This window comes from Rhinopithecus roxellana, chromosome 7, assembly GCF_007565055.1.
Source record: "Rhinopithecus roxellana isolate Shanxi Qingling chromosome 7, ASM756505v1, whole genome shotgun sequence".
Classification (NCBI taxonomy): Eukaryota; Metazoa; Chordata; class Mammalia; order Primates; family Cercopithecidae; genus Rhinopithecus; species Rhinopithecus roxellana.
The window spans coordinates 117,678,924-117,692,102 of record NC_044555.1 but is presented as its reverse complement, the minus strand read 5'-3'; the positions used below and the strand labels follow the sequence as shown (position 1 = coordinate 117,692,102).

At 34.8% G+C, this 13,179-nt stretch overlaps 1 pseudogene; it reads right to left on the bottom strand.

Annotated features, from left to right (window-relative positions):
• Positions 1–11,782: 11,782 nt before the first annotated feature.
• Positions 11,783–12,347, bottom strand: LOC104674077 (annotated as a pseudogene).
• Between the last annotated feature and the right edge of the window lie 832 nt (positions 12,348–13,179).

Below are 13,179 nucleotides of genomic sequence, written 5' to 3'. Positions count from 1 at the left end.
TTGGCCAATTAGTGAAGTTAGCAGATCACTTTCATAGAGAGCATCTGATGATTTAGGCTTTACTAAATCCAAAAAGAGCCACACAGGTGTGCACTCATGCCTTTGCTGTCTCATAGAATTCATTGGGAGGGTTTCACATGAAAATGCATTGTATAAAACACAATGCATAATTTGCATTGACCTGTTCCATAATAAGTTTTATGAACTGTGTCTTTGAAACTTCCAAGATTCTTCATGTTGTTTTGTTTTAACTAAGTCAGTCTGTTCTTTTACTCTTCTGAGGACAGTGATCTCTAATGTAAACCTGCATCAACCTGTTTTTTCTCCCTTATTCCTACACCACGTACCAACTGTAGAGAAGGTTATATACCATCCTTTAAAAATTCAGACAATGTTATTGACTAGTCCGTTTCTTGTGAACAGTTGGATTTCATAGATAAGTTATCATTTGGTTTAAAGCAAACAATTCTGTTCTGAAATCAAAATTCACAAGAATAAGAATTATTGAGAAAGAGAAAGAACATGAGATAATTCATTGTTTTTTTAAAAATCTTGTGTTTTTCACAAGAATACATTATTTTTGTACTTTAAAAATTTATATAAATGGTATTTTGCTACAGATACCATAGTTTCCACTTAGTGTAATGTTTCAAAGATATACCCAAGTGGCTACGGGACATCTATTTTATTGATTCTACTGCTGCAGAGTATTCCATAGTATGTATCCATATTTTGTTTATCTACTTCCTAGATAATGAACAGTTGGGTTTCCTCCAAATTCTAGTATCACAAACAACTCTGTGATGAATAACCTTATACATATCCTCCTATGGTTCTGCTTCTGCGTTTCTTTGAAGTAGTATTCCAGGAGTGGAAATTGCCAGGTCATAAAGTATGTGTGTACTTAATTTCACTAAGTACTCCCAGACTGCTATCCAAATTGCTGTACTTCCATGTACACATGGGTGTATGGCACCCACCAATATTCGGTATTATCAGACTTTAAAATTTTGACAATAGTACAGAAGTGTTAGCTCATTTTCATTTATAATTATAATATATAAATTTATAATATATATAATTTATAATATATAATATATAGTATATACTTATAATATAAATTTATATATTGTATATTATATATAAAATATACAATATATAATATATAATATAAATATTATATAAAATGTATTTATATATAAATATGAATATTTATCATGGATAGTGCTGCAATAAACATGAGCGTGTGGATAACTTTTAGAGATACTGATTTTTTTTTAATATGTACCCAACAGTGGAATTGCTGGATCATGTAATAGTTCTATTTTTAGTTTTCTTGAAGAATTGTGTACTATTTTACATAGTGACTGTACTAATTTTGCATTCCCACCAGCAGTGTATAAACAGTCTCCTTTCTCCACATCCTCACCAGCCTCTGTTATTTTTCATGTTCTTGAAAATAACCATTTTAACTAGGATGAGATGATATCTCATTGTGGTTTTGGTTTGCATTTTTCTGATGATTAGTGATGTTGAGCATTGTTTTTATTATACTTGTTGGTCTTTTGTGTGTCTTCTTTGGAGATATGTTTATTCAGATCATTTGGACATTTTTTCAATGGGTTTTGTATTTTTTTGTGGTTAAGTGTCTTGTATATTCTAAATGTTAGTCCCTCATTAGATCTACAGTTTGCAAATACTTTTTCTCATTCTGTAGGCTGTCTGTTCACTCTGTAGATAGTTCTTTTGCTGCCCATAAGCATTTTATCTTGATATAAACCCATTTGTCTGTTTTTACTTTTGTTGCCTGTTCTTTTGAGGTTTTACCCAAAAACTCTTTGCCCTGATCAATGTCCTGAAGCATTTCCCAAATGTTTTCTTCTGCTAGTTCCATAGTTTCAAGTCTTGTAGTTTGTAGTTCAAGCTTCAAGCCTGGTAGTTCCATAATTTCAAGTGTTTAATCCATTTTGAGTTGATTCTTGCATAAGGTCAAAAAAAAAAAAGGGTCTAGTTTCATTCTTCTGCATATAGATATCCAGTTTTCTAGCACCATTTACTAAACTTTTTTTTCCCAAAGAGTATTTTTGGTGCCTTTGTCAAAAATCAGTTGGCTGTAAAAACATGAATTTGTTTCTGGGTTCTCCATTCTTTTCCATTAGTTTATATATCTGTTTTTATACCAGTACCATGCTGTTTGGTTACTGTAGCTTTTTGTTACACTTTAAAATCTGGTGGTATGATGCCTGCAGCTTTAATCTTTTTGGTCAAGACTACTTTGGTTATTTTGGAGTTTTCATGATTCCATATGCATTTTAGGAATGCTGTTTTCTATATCTTAGAATAAAGATATTGGTATTTTGATAGGGATTTCATTGAATCTGTAGATCACTGTGGGTTCCATGGACATTTTCACAATATTACTTCTTCAAATCTACAAGCATGAGATATATTTGTGTGTGTGTGTCCTCTTCAATTATTTTCGTCAGTGTTTTATGGTTCCCATTACATATATATTTTATCTCTTTAATTTATTTTCTAAATATTTTTGTAGCTGTTTTAAATGAAATGGCATTCCTGATTTCTTTTTCAGATCGTTTGCTTTTTATGGATTTTTGTATGTTGACTTTGTATTTTGCAATTTTACTGCCTTTGTTTATTAGTTCTACCAGGTTTTTTTTTTTTTTTTTTTTTTTTTTTTTTTTTTTTTTTTTTTTTTTTTTGGTACAGTCTTCAGGTTTCTCTAAATATAGTTTGACTTTTTCCTTTCCAATTTGGATACCCTTAATAAATCTTGAGTTTATCAAATCTGTTTGCACTGAAGGTAAGTGTTCTGCCTGGTGACAGGAGTCCCAGAGTGTCTAAAACAACCCTGTTTATGTTACAACAGTGCTTCTCAGTTCATTATAGGAAGTGATGAGGCTAGATAGGAGTTTACAAAGTAGAGAGCCTTTTTGCTAATCAGTTAGCTAAAATATAACAAACATTTTAACTGCATGGTAAAAGTAAATAAATTATAATAGATCTCTACTGCTCAAATTGCCAGACTCTAGAGGTTAGCAAATTATAGCAAATGTAAACCTTATAGTCAAGAAAATAAATCATTATACCACCTCATGTCCCCACCCCCCGCTCTCACTCACCTTTGCTAAGCTAAAATTCCAGACTCCAGAGCAGTGGCAAATTTTTCTCTGCTCTGCCTCACTCTGCCCACTCTCTTCCTTCCTGGTATTCTGGAGCCTCTATAGCACCCTGCCCAGATGCCTGTTCTACCTGGTTCCAGGATGCCTGGGAACTGGCGCAGCAGCAGCTCAGCTCTTGACCCTCACCGTACCTGTCCCGCCCCCTCTTGGTTGGTGCCTCTGAGTTTGTTTCCAAAGCCACCTGAATTAGTCCTCCCCTTCTCACTTCAAATATGAGAGAACTCAAGAAAGTGTTCTCATTTGTCTGTGTTCTCATTCTCTTCTTTAATCTTTTACTTCCTCATGTTTCTCATTCTTTTATTTTTGTCTCATTTCTCACCAATGCTATTTTCTCATCCTTGTCCCCATTCTGATATTATCTCACATTCTTATTTTCTTTTTACCATGGCCCCTTAGTTTATTTCATACTCTACTTATTTTCTTACTTTTTCGGTATAAATGTTCTTATACTTTTTGTTATTTTCATTTTTTAATCTCACATTGTCAGCATATTCTCTACATTTCTCTTATTCTTTCATTGTTTTTCATTATCAAATTTTATTTTAGTGTCTCACCCCTTCCACATTAAACTTTATTTCATATTATTTTATTTTTACATATTAACTTTTTCTATTTCTCATATTTATGTATTTATTTTCTCAGTCTCATTGCTTTTACTCATTTTTACTTTCTTAGAGTATTGAAGATTATGCTTCATTCTTATTTTTGATTTTCTCATTCCTTGCATTATGTTTCTTTATTAACTCACATTCTATCACTCTTTTCACTTACAATCCTTCTATATTTACCCACAGTCTCTCCTATATTATTTAGTATTATATTGATTTTCTGTTATATTTCTCTCACATATGCTTTTATAGTTTCTTTAAAATATTTCTTTCTTTTATTTAAAACATTATCATTACGTTAAATAGAATTAAATTAGAAAAGGTTTACCTAGTGGCCACATATTTGTTGGAGGAACACACTGGTTAGTGACTGACAAGGTAAATTGTGACAGTAAGGATATGCAAGCTCAGATAAAATGAAAATGAAAGCAGATAAACCAAATGATAATAACTATGTTTTATAATGGGACTTGGGCTATGAAGAGCCTTCCTTTGTTGATTAGCCACCAACAATCACAGCACTCAGTTCAATAAATTTCTGGGAACACTAAGGAGAGGGTGATTCTCAATTAGAGGTCTCAACTAATCCCATTTTAGGCACATTGTTTTCTCACAGGATCAACTAATTCTTCTGTGGCTTCTCATTGTCCCATAGCCTGCAACTGGGCCACAAAGAGGCCCAACAACTTTCCAGTATGTGTACATATAAAATCCTGACAGATGGGAAAATAGAAATAAATATATTGTTTTGGGATGGGAAATATATATTTACAAGTATACTCAAGCCGTGGAAGTGACTGGAGGAAAAAGTGGAATGGTTAAAAAAAGAAAAATTTAAAAGAAAGTCCTAGATACATATATTCAAGTTACAGAAACCAAATGAGAAAAGAATGAGCAAACAGGTTCTGAAAAAAAAAAGTTAAAGAATCACGTGAGAAGAATGCTTCAGAAATGTTCACATTTTAGAGATACTTGAAAGACCATATGGTATAGACTCAGTTTATATATTTGTCCATGAGGAAGACAAAATATTCAAAACAGACCTTCAGTGAGGTCAAGATATAAAGACCACAATAGACAAATCTAAATTATCACAGAGGCAAGATGATATAGCTGTAAAGATCAGCTTACTTGCCTAGTATCACATTACATCAAAACTGGATATAAATAGAGACTATATTACAAATGACTATTGCAATTGAGAGGAAACTCCAATGTCAGGATCTGCAAGTATCTCAAAATTAAACAGAGAAAGGCATTTCTTTTGTAGGGAGTGGTAATAAGGCTCATAAAAACTTTATAGCAGGGAGCCAGTGCTGGGGGTGGGCAGTTTGGCAAAATCAGAGTGCTTCAACAAGAAATCTCTCTCTCGTAAGGCATTATCCACCTTGGAGCTTGCTTACATGCGAGGTGGCATAAGGGGAGGAGACAGGCCTAATTATGGTGAGGTCAAGCCATGTCATATGATAAGTAACGAGAAGTTGTGAGCACTTGGTAACCAGTAACTTACGTAAACGCTAATGTGTGTGCTGTACCCAGAGGCATCCAATGGTAAATCTATTCTGAGCAGGGTACTTGGGCTGACCACTCCACTTTCAACACAGATTGTTATTTCATTCAACAATTTTTTTTTTTTTTTTTTTGAGACAGAGTCTTACTCTGTTGCCCAGGCTGGAGTGCAGTGGTGCAATCTCGGCTCACTGCAAGCTCCGCCTCCTGGGTTCATGCCATTCTCCTGCCTCAGCCTCCCAAGTAGCTGGGACTACAGGCGCCTGCCACCACACCTGGCTAATTTTTGTATTTTTAGTAGAGACAGGGTTTCACCGTGTTAGCCAGGATGGTCTCGATCTCCTGACCTCGTGATCTGCCCGCCTCGGCCTCCCAAAGTGCTGGGATTACAGGCGTGAGCCAGCGTGCCTGGCCAACAAATATTTTTTGAACCTGTTCTACATGGAAAGCTGTGTCTTCTTTGTTTTTCTGCTCTAATCCATCTATAGAAATTGAGATTAAGTGACCAAATAAAATGCACAAATGGTAAGAGCATTAGTTTATATGAAGGCCAAATTCCTTATGTTTCAGATAACAAAAAAAGGTCTAGAAACAGTGAAGTGACTCACTCACAGTCACCCAACTAACTAAAAGCAGAACCAGAATACACATTTGATTATACTTCTATAAAACTATCAAGATCATTGAGAACGAATACCCTTTTCCTTAAATAATGTATTTGTGCATGATTCTATATTTATATTTCGTTTATCATCATTTATACATTTTATTTCAATATTGTTTGAAAATGCCAATCTCTCACCTTGTGGCATATATACCCACTAGAAAAAAAAATGATGCTTTTTTCAATACAGAAAATTTCACTAGAGAAAATGGCCATAAATCCATGGAAATAGCAGGAGAACATTGAATTATCCTAAGATCAGAGTTATGCTTTTGTTTTAAATTAGTCCTAATAGAACACAATCAGAAAATAGTTTGCTGTTAACTATCAATTGAACAAAATGGTTCTACATAATAAATACTAATCAGTATAACCTAAGGTGGACCTGCTCGGAGGAATTTTTTTATGCTAATATTTTTCAGAGGACACTGCAGAACTCAGAGTTTCCACATCTGTTATCTAAAGTGAACAGAAAGTAGTAATGAGCAAGACAAAATGATAAATTAGGCAGAAAAATAATGAAACATAAAATGAGACATTGACTGTAATTAAACATATTGTTTCTTATGCCTATTGAAATGAACAACAGAATTCAACCAATTGTAACACATTTTTCTATAACATGAAATATAGGAAAATATATAATAAATGTAGTATGTCACTGAAATCTGCCACTACTATGGCCTCTTGTCTATCTTTTTTTTAATTTTCATAACCTTAGCAACCATTTATTTATAGACCTTCTAATGATATTACACTACATTATATGTACTGTGATCTAGATGTCAAGATTGAGCGAATATAAGGCAGCTATGTCAAAGATATATAAGTGTACCAAAAAGCAACCTCACCTTCTCTTTAAAGCAAGAACAATTGCCTAGAGATAACATAATGACATTTTGCTAACTACAGGCAATAAATAACAAAATAGAAATCAAAATGGAATAATAAAATATACCATTTTAATGATCAAACATGTATTATTCCTAATGCATGCCACATATTGCAGATTTAAATTAATGCGTTTTATAACTGCATTTTAAAAATAAGGAGATGTGTTTCAAATTTGCAAAGCAGATGGCTACATTTTATTCTCATTCTATTTCATTCTCCTACTATCACTGCTAAAACTTAACAGCGTTAAAACAGAAAACTCTAAACATTCCCTTTGATTCAAGAATCTGACAAACACTAATATACATACATATATGTAAACATACATTTATATACATACATGGTTTTATTTGAAAGGAATAGAAATTAATTTTATGTACACAAAATAAGCATTTAAAACTATTTAGCCATCTTAATAATTTAAAGGTTTAAAGTATATTTCTAAATAGATAGCATCTTATGTATTTTTGAGGGAGTTGAACAACTGAGCACCAGAAAGTAAAAATAATAATAATAATAAAAGTATTTTAGAAACAGAGGGTTTGGGTTTGAGTTCTTGCTTCTAAATGGCTCCAGACAAATACCTTAATCTCTCTGAGCCTCACTTCACTTAATTGGAAAATGGAATTGACACCTGCCATTATAATAAGAATCCAACAAGCTAACGTGTTAAATAATGCTTTATAAACTCTAGGAATCTATAGACATAAAAAATTATTCAACTTTTCTAGCTACCTTCTCCACATACCTCTCAATGGACTTATTAGATAGTAAGGCCTACAGGAAAGAATGTGGTTATGCAACTAGGATGCTGTCATTTCTATTTTATAGTTCCAAATGGTCTCAGTTTCCTGACCCCTTAGTGTGTCCTAGAAGATAATGTAGAGTAAAGCGTTTAGTTTTTGAATCCAAACCTCTGGGTTGGAATCCCAGTGATATAGTTTGGCTGTGTCCCAACCCAAATCTCATCTTGAATTGTATTTCCACTAATCCCCACATGTCATGGGAAGGACCCGGTAGGAGGTAAGTGAATCATGGGTGTGGTTACCCCCATGCTGCTGTTCTCATGATAGTGAGTGAATTCTCACGAGATCTGATGGTTTTGTAAGAGGCTTTTCCCTTTTTGCTTGGCACTTCTCCTTCCTGTCATCATGTGGTGAAGGATGTGTTTGCTTCCCCTTCCGCCATGATTTTAAGTTTCCTGAGGCCTCCCCAGCCGTGCTGAACTGTGAGTCAATTAAACCTCTCTCCTTTATAAATTACCCAGTCTTGGATATGTCTTTATTCACAGTGTGAGGATGAATTAATACACCCAGCTACTCTTTTTACTGTCACGTGACTGTGATTTTAGATATACCACTTCATCTTTCTGAGTTTCAAGTTACTAAATAATATGGTGAAAAATGGTACCTACTTTCCAGAGTTGTTTGAAGCTTGCATGAGAGATTGTTTCTTAGTTTCTAACACTGTACTTGGCACACAGCAGGCATTTAGCAAGAGGTGCTCAGTGTTATCATTATTATTTATTGTCCTCCATTGCAATTGTGCTTCTGTCTTCATTTGGCAAGATTCAAGACCTGAACATTTTTCCTGATCTGTGTTTGTGTAATAAATACTGCTTAATATGAGCAAAGATGAATCTTCTCAGAAGAATCTTTTTTGACTTTAATATTGATCAGAAGATACTGAAAGAATTCACACTTTCTAAATCTGGTAGAGATTTTTCTGCATTAGATCATTTTTTCTTGGGCTGCCAGTTATGATAAGGAAATTCTTTCACATCTCAGTGATTAATATTGCAAATAGATGTTATACCAGTGAATATATAGATAAATATAGATAAATATATATGCATTTTATATAAATGTATATATAAATAAAAAATGTATATATAAATAAATAAATTTTACCTTAGTTAAAGTTTTCAAGCAACCACTAGATGAACATATATTTGTATAAAATATAGTAACATCCTCAACTAATATTAACCTATTCCTTACTAGCTCACTGAGGACAATAAGCTTAGTCGTGGGCATGTCCTGGGCAGACATTGATTGCTTATGAACTTGGTTCAGCCATAAAACACAATCTAACTTGCAATAGTAGGAATTTATATTTTAGACTCTCTGTTCTCTAAGTATCTGCTAGTTTAGTTAAATGAGAGTGAAAAAAATGTAGCATTCATTCTTTTGGGTAGTAGTGATTTAGAAGCCATTTGAATTGTGGACTGTATTTATTTCATCCTCTGTCTCTACTTACTGTTAGCAATGGTTTCATCCCCAAATCAATGCAGACCACTCCTAGATATATTTGTATCTATTATACAAACTTAATAATTATGGGGCAAAACATGTATTTTGAATAGACAATGATGACTGATGAGAACCATAAAAATAAAATGCATGACAGGGAGATAGAAAATTCTGGAATAAAAATATTTTGAACTGGGTGGTCAGTGAAGGCGGCACTCATACAGTGACTTTTGAACACAAACCTGCAAGAAGTAAAATCATGACCTATGCAGATGTCTGAAACAAAGGGATTCCAGGAAAAGGAGATCACAATTACAAACATCCTGGAGTAGAAGTGTGCCTGTTGTGCTTGAGAAGAAGAAAGAACAATGAAAACTGTAGGGGATAGGAGAATAAAAGAAGTGGCTCATAGGTCTTGCATACAGGTGATTATATCAACAAGGCATACATGAGATTTTCATGGAAAAAAAAAAAGTAAACCTTTATATTTTTCTACTTTTTACTTTTTAAATATTTTTATTATCTTAAAATTTTTGTGGGTATATAGCAGGTGCATACATTTATTTATGAATACATGAACACATCATAAAGAATGGGGTGTCTGTTCATCAACTCAAGCATTTATTCTTTGAGTTACAAATAGTCCAATTACATTATTTAAGTTGCTTTAAAATACACGATCAAGTTATTATTTACTATAGTCACCCTGTTGTGCTATCAAATAGTAGGTCCTATTCATTTTTCTTTGTTTTTATAGCCAGTAACTATCCCCACCTCCCCGACAAAACCCCACTAACAATAAAAGCTTCTGGTAACCATTCTTTTACTCTCTATTACCAGGAGTTCAATTGTTTTGATTTTTAAATCCCACAAATAAGCGAGAACATGTGATATGTGTCTCTCTGTTCCTGGCTTATTTCACTTAACATAATGATCTCCACTTACATCCGTGTTGTTGCAAATGACTGGATCTCATTCAGTTTTATGGCTGAATAGAACATCATGATGTATGTGTACCATATTTTCATAATCTATTCACCTGTTAATGGATCCTTAGGTTGCTTCAAAATCTTAGCTATTGTAAACAGTGCTGCAACAAACATTGGAGTACAGATATCTCTTTGATATACTAGTTTCCTTTCTTTTGGCTATATATCCATCAATAAGACTGCTGGATCATATGGTAGCTCAATTTTTAGATTCTTGAGGAACCTCCAAACTGTTCTCCATAGAGGTTGAACTAACTTACATTCCCACCAACAGTGTACAAGTGTTGCCTCTTCTCTGCTTCCTCACCAGTATTTGTTATTGCCTGTCTTTTGGATATAAGCCACTTCAATTAGGGTGAGATAATATCTCATTGTAGTTTTGATTTTCATTTCTCCAATGATTAGTGATGTTAAGCATTTTTACATACCTGTTTTCCATTTGTGTGTCTTGTTTTGAGAAAGGTCTATTCAAATATTTTGTCCATTTTTGATTGAATTATTAGATTTATTTTCCTATAGAGTTGTTTGAGCTTGTTATATATTCTGTGTATTAATTTCTTGTCAGAGGTGTAGCTCACAAATGTTTTCTCCCATTTTGTGGGTTGTCTCTTCACTTTGTTGATTGCACCTTTAGTTGTGCAGAAGCTGTTCAACTTGATGAGATTACATTTGTCCATGTTTGCTCGATTGCCTGTGCTTGTGGGGTGTTGCCCAAGACTTGTTTACCCAGGCCGATATCCTGGTGATTTTCCCCAAAGTTTTCTTGCAGTAGTTTCAGTATGTGGTATTAGGTTTAAGTATTTAGTCTTTTTTTTTTTTTTTTTTTTTTTTTTTTTTTTTTTTTTTTTTTTTTAATTTGAGACAGGATCTCATCCTGTTGCCCAGGCTGGAGTGCAATGAGGGTGGTCTCAGCTCACTGCAGCCTCCACTTCCCGGATTCAAGTGATTCTCCCACCTCAGTCTTCTGAGTAGCTGAGACTACAGGCACGTACCACCAGGCCCAGCTACTTTTTAATCCATTTTGATTTAATTTTTGTACATGGTAAGAGATAGGGGTCGAGTTTCATTGTTTTGCATATAACTACTCAGTTCTCCCAGTACCTCCATTTACTGAAGAGACTGTCTTTTTCCCAGCATATGTTCTTGGCATCTTTGTAATAAATGACTTCACTGTACATGTGTGAATTTGTTTCTAGGTTCTCTATTCTGTACCATAGATCTACACATCTATTTTTATGGCAGTACCAGACTGTTTTGGTTACTATGTCTCTGTAATATAATTTGAAGTCAGGTAATGTGATTCCTCCAGTTTTGTTCTTTTTGCCTTGGATAGCTTTGACTATTCTGAGTCTTCTGTGGTTTCACATTCATTTTAGAATTGTTTTTTCTATTTTTTTGAAGAATGGTAATGGTATTTTGATGGAGATTTCATACATTGAATGTGTAGATTCCTTTGGGTAGTATGGACCTTTTTAACATTATTGATTCTTCCAATCCATTAGCATAGAATTTTTTCCACTTTTTTGTGTCCTCTTTAATTTTCTTTGTTTCCATCAGAGAGATATTTCACATCTTTGGTTAATTTCTAGGTATTTAATTTTCTGTATGGCTATTTTTTTTTTTTTCAGCATTCAAAATCTTTTTAATAAGAGGGTAGGAACCAAGGTTAGTTTTTGTAGCCTCGGATGGCCCCTCCGCCTCTGGCACGCTCAAACTTCCGGCCCTTGGAACGGACTTAGGGTTTGGTGTGGTTGTGCGGGGTTCCTGGGGCCTTGAGGAAATGCCGGTACACCTCTCTGCCCTTGCCAGGACCGGAGAGTAGGACAATGCCACAGCCCTTGGGGGAGTCCAGGGCCAGCTGGTGGAAAGTGAGGATCTTGCCCCCTGCCCTGAGGATGCGGCTGCAGGCCCGGCTGGTTACGCAGTGCACGTACCTTCAGTTTGGGCACCTCCTGAACCCGCACGTCGTCCATTATGGTCCCCACACCCACGGCCGTTTTGTTTTCCCGGCCAGGAAGCTTCATCTTCTGGATCATCCGGGAAAGGGACAGAGACGGCCGGTTGGTGCGACTCATAAACAACCTCTTCAGCACAACCTGGTTGAATGTGGAATTGATTCTTCTGGCCAGAGACCTGTACAACTTGACCAACAGCCTCAGGTAGATATCCTGGCTCTTGGGCTCCTTGCGCGGAACCTTTCGATCCTTGTTGTGGTGGATGTCAACTCCCATGATGGCGCCTCCTGCTCGGCCAGGTCCGGAAAACCTGTATGGCTATTATAAATTGGATTACTCCTTTTATTTCTTTTTTCACATTGTTCCCTATTGGTGTATAGAAATACTGGTGATTTATGTATGTTGGGTTAGTATCCCACAACTTAACTCGATTTGTTTATAAGTTTTAAGAGTTTTCTTGTGGAGTTTTAGGTTTTTCCAAATATAATATCATATCATCTGCAATGAGTTCTCATGAGATCTGGTTGTTTAAATGTGTGTAGCAACATCCCCTCACTCTGTCTACCTCCTGCTTCAGCCATGTAGGATGTACCAGCTTTCCCTTCGTCTTCAGCCATGATTGTAAATTTCCAGAGGCCTCCTCTGCCATGCTTCTTGTCCAGCCTGTGGAACTGTGAGGCAATTAAACTGCTTTTCTTTATAAATTACCCAGTCTCAGGTAGATCTTTATAGCAATGTGAGAACAGACTATACACTTTTATATCACTCTTTTGTCTGAATGCTCTAGCTACGACTTCCAGTACTATGTTGAAAAACAGTGGTGACAATGAGCATTCTTGTCATCTTCCAGATCTTAGAGAAAAGACTTCTAGTTTTTTATTCCAATCACTATGATACTAGCTGTGAGTCTGTCATATAGGGTTTTGATTATGTTGCATATGTTCCTTCTATACCCAGGTTTTTGAGGATTTATATCATAAATGGATGTTAAATTTTATCGGATACTTTTTCAGCATCAATTGATATGATATATTGCATTGATTTATTTGCATATATTAAACCATCCTTGCATCTCAGGGATAAATTCCTCTTTGTCTTGATGAATAAA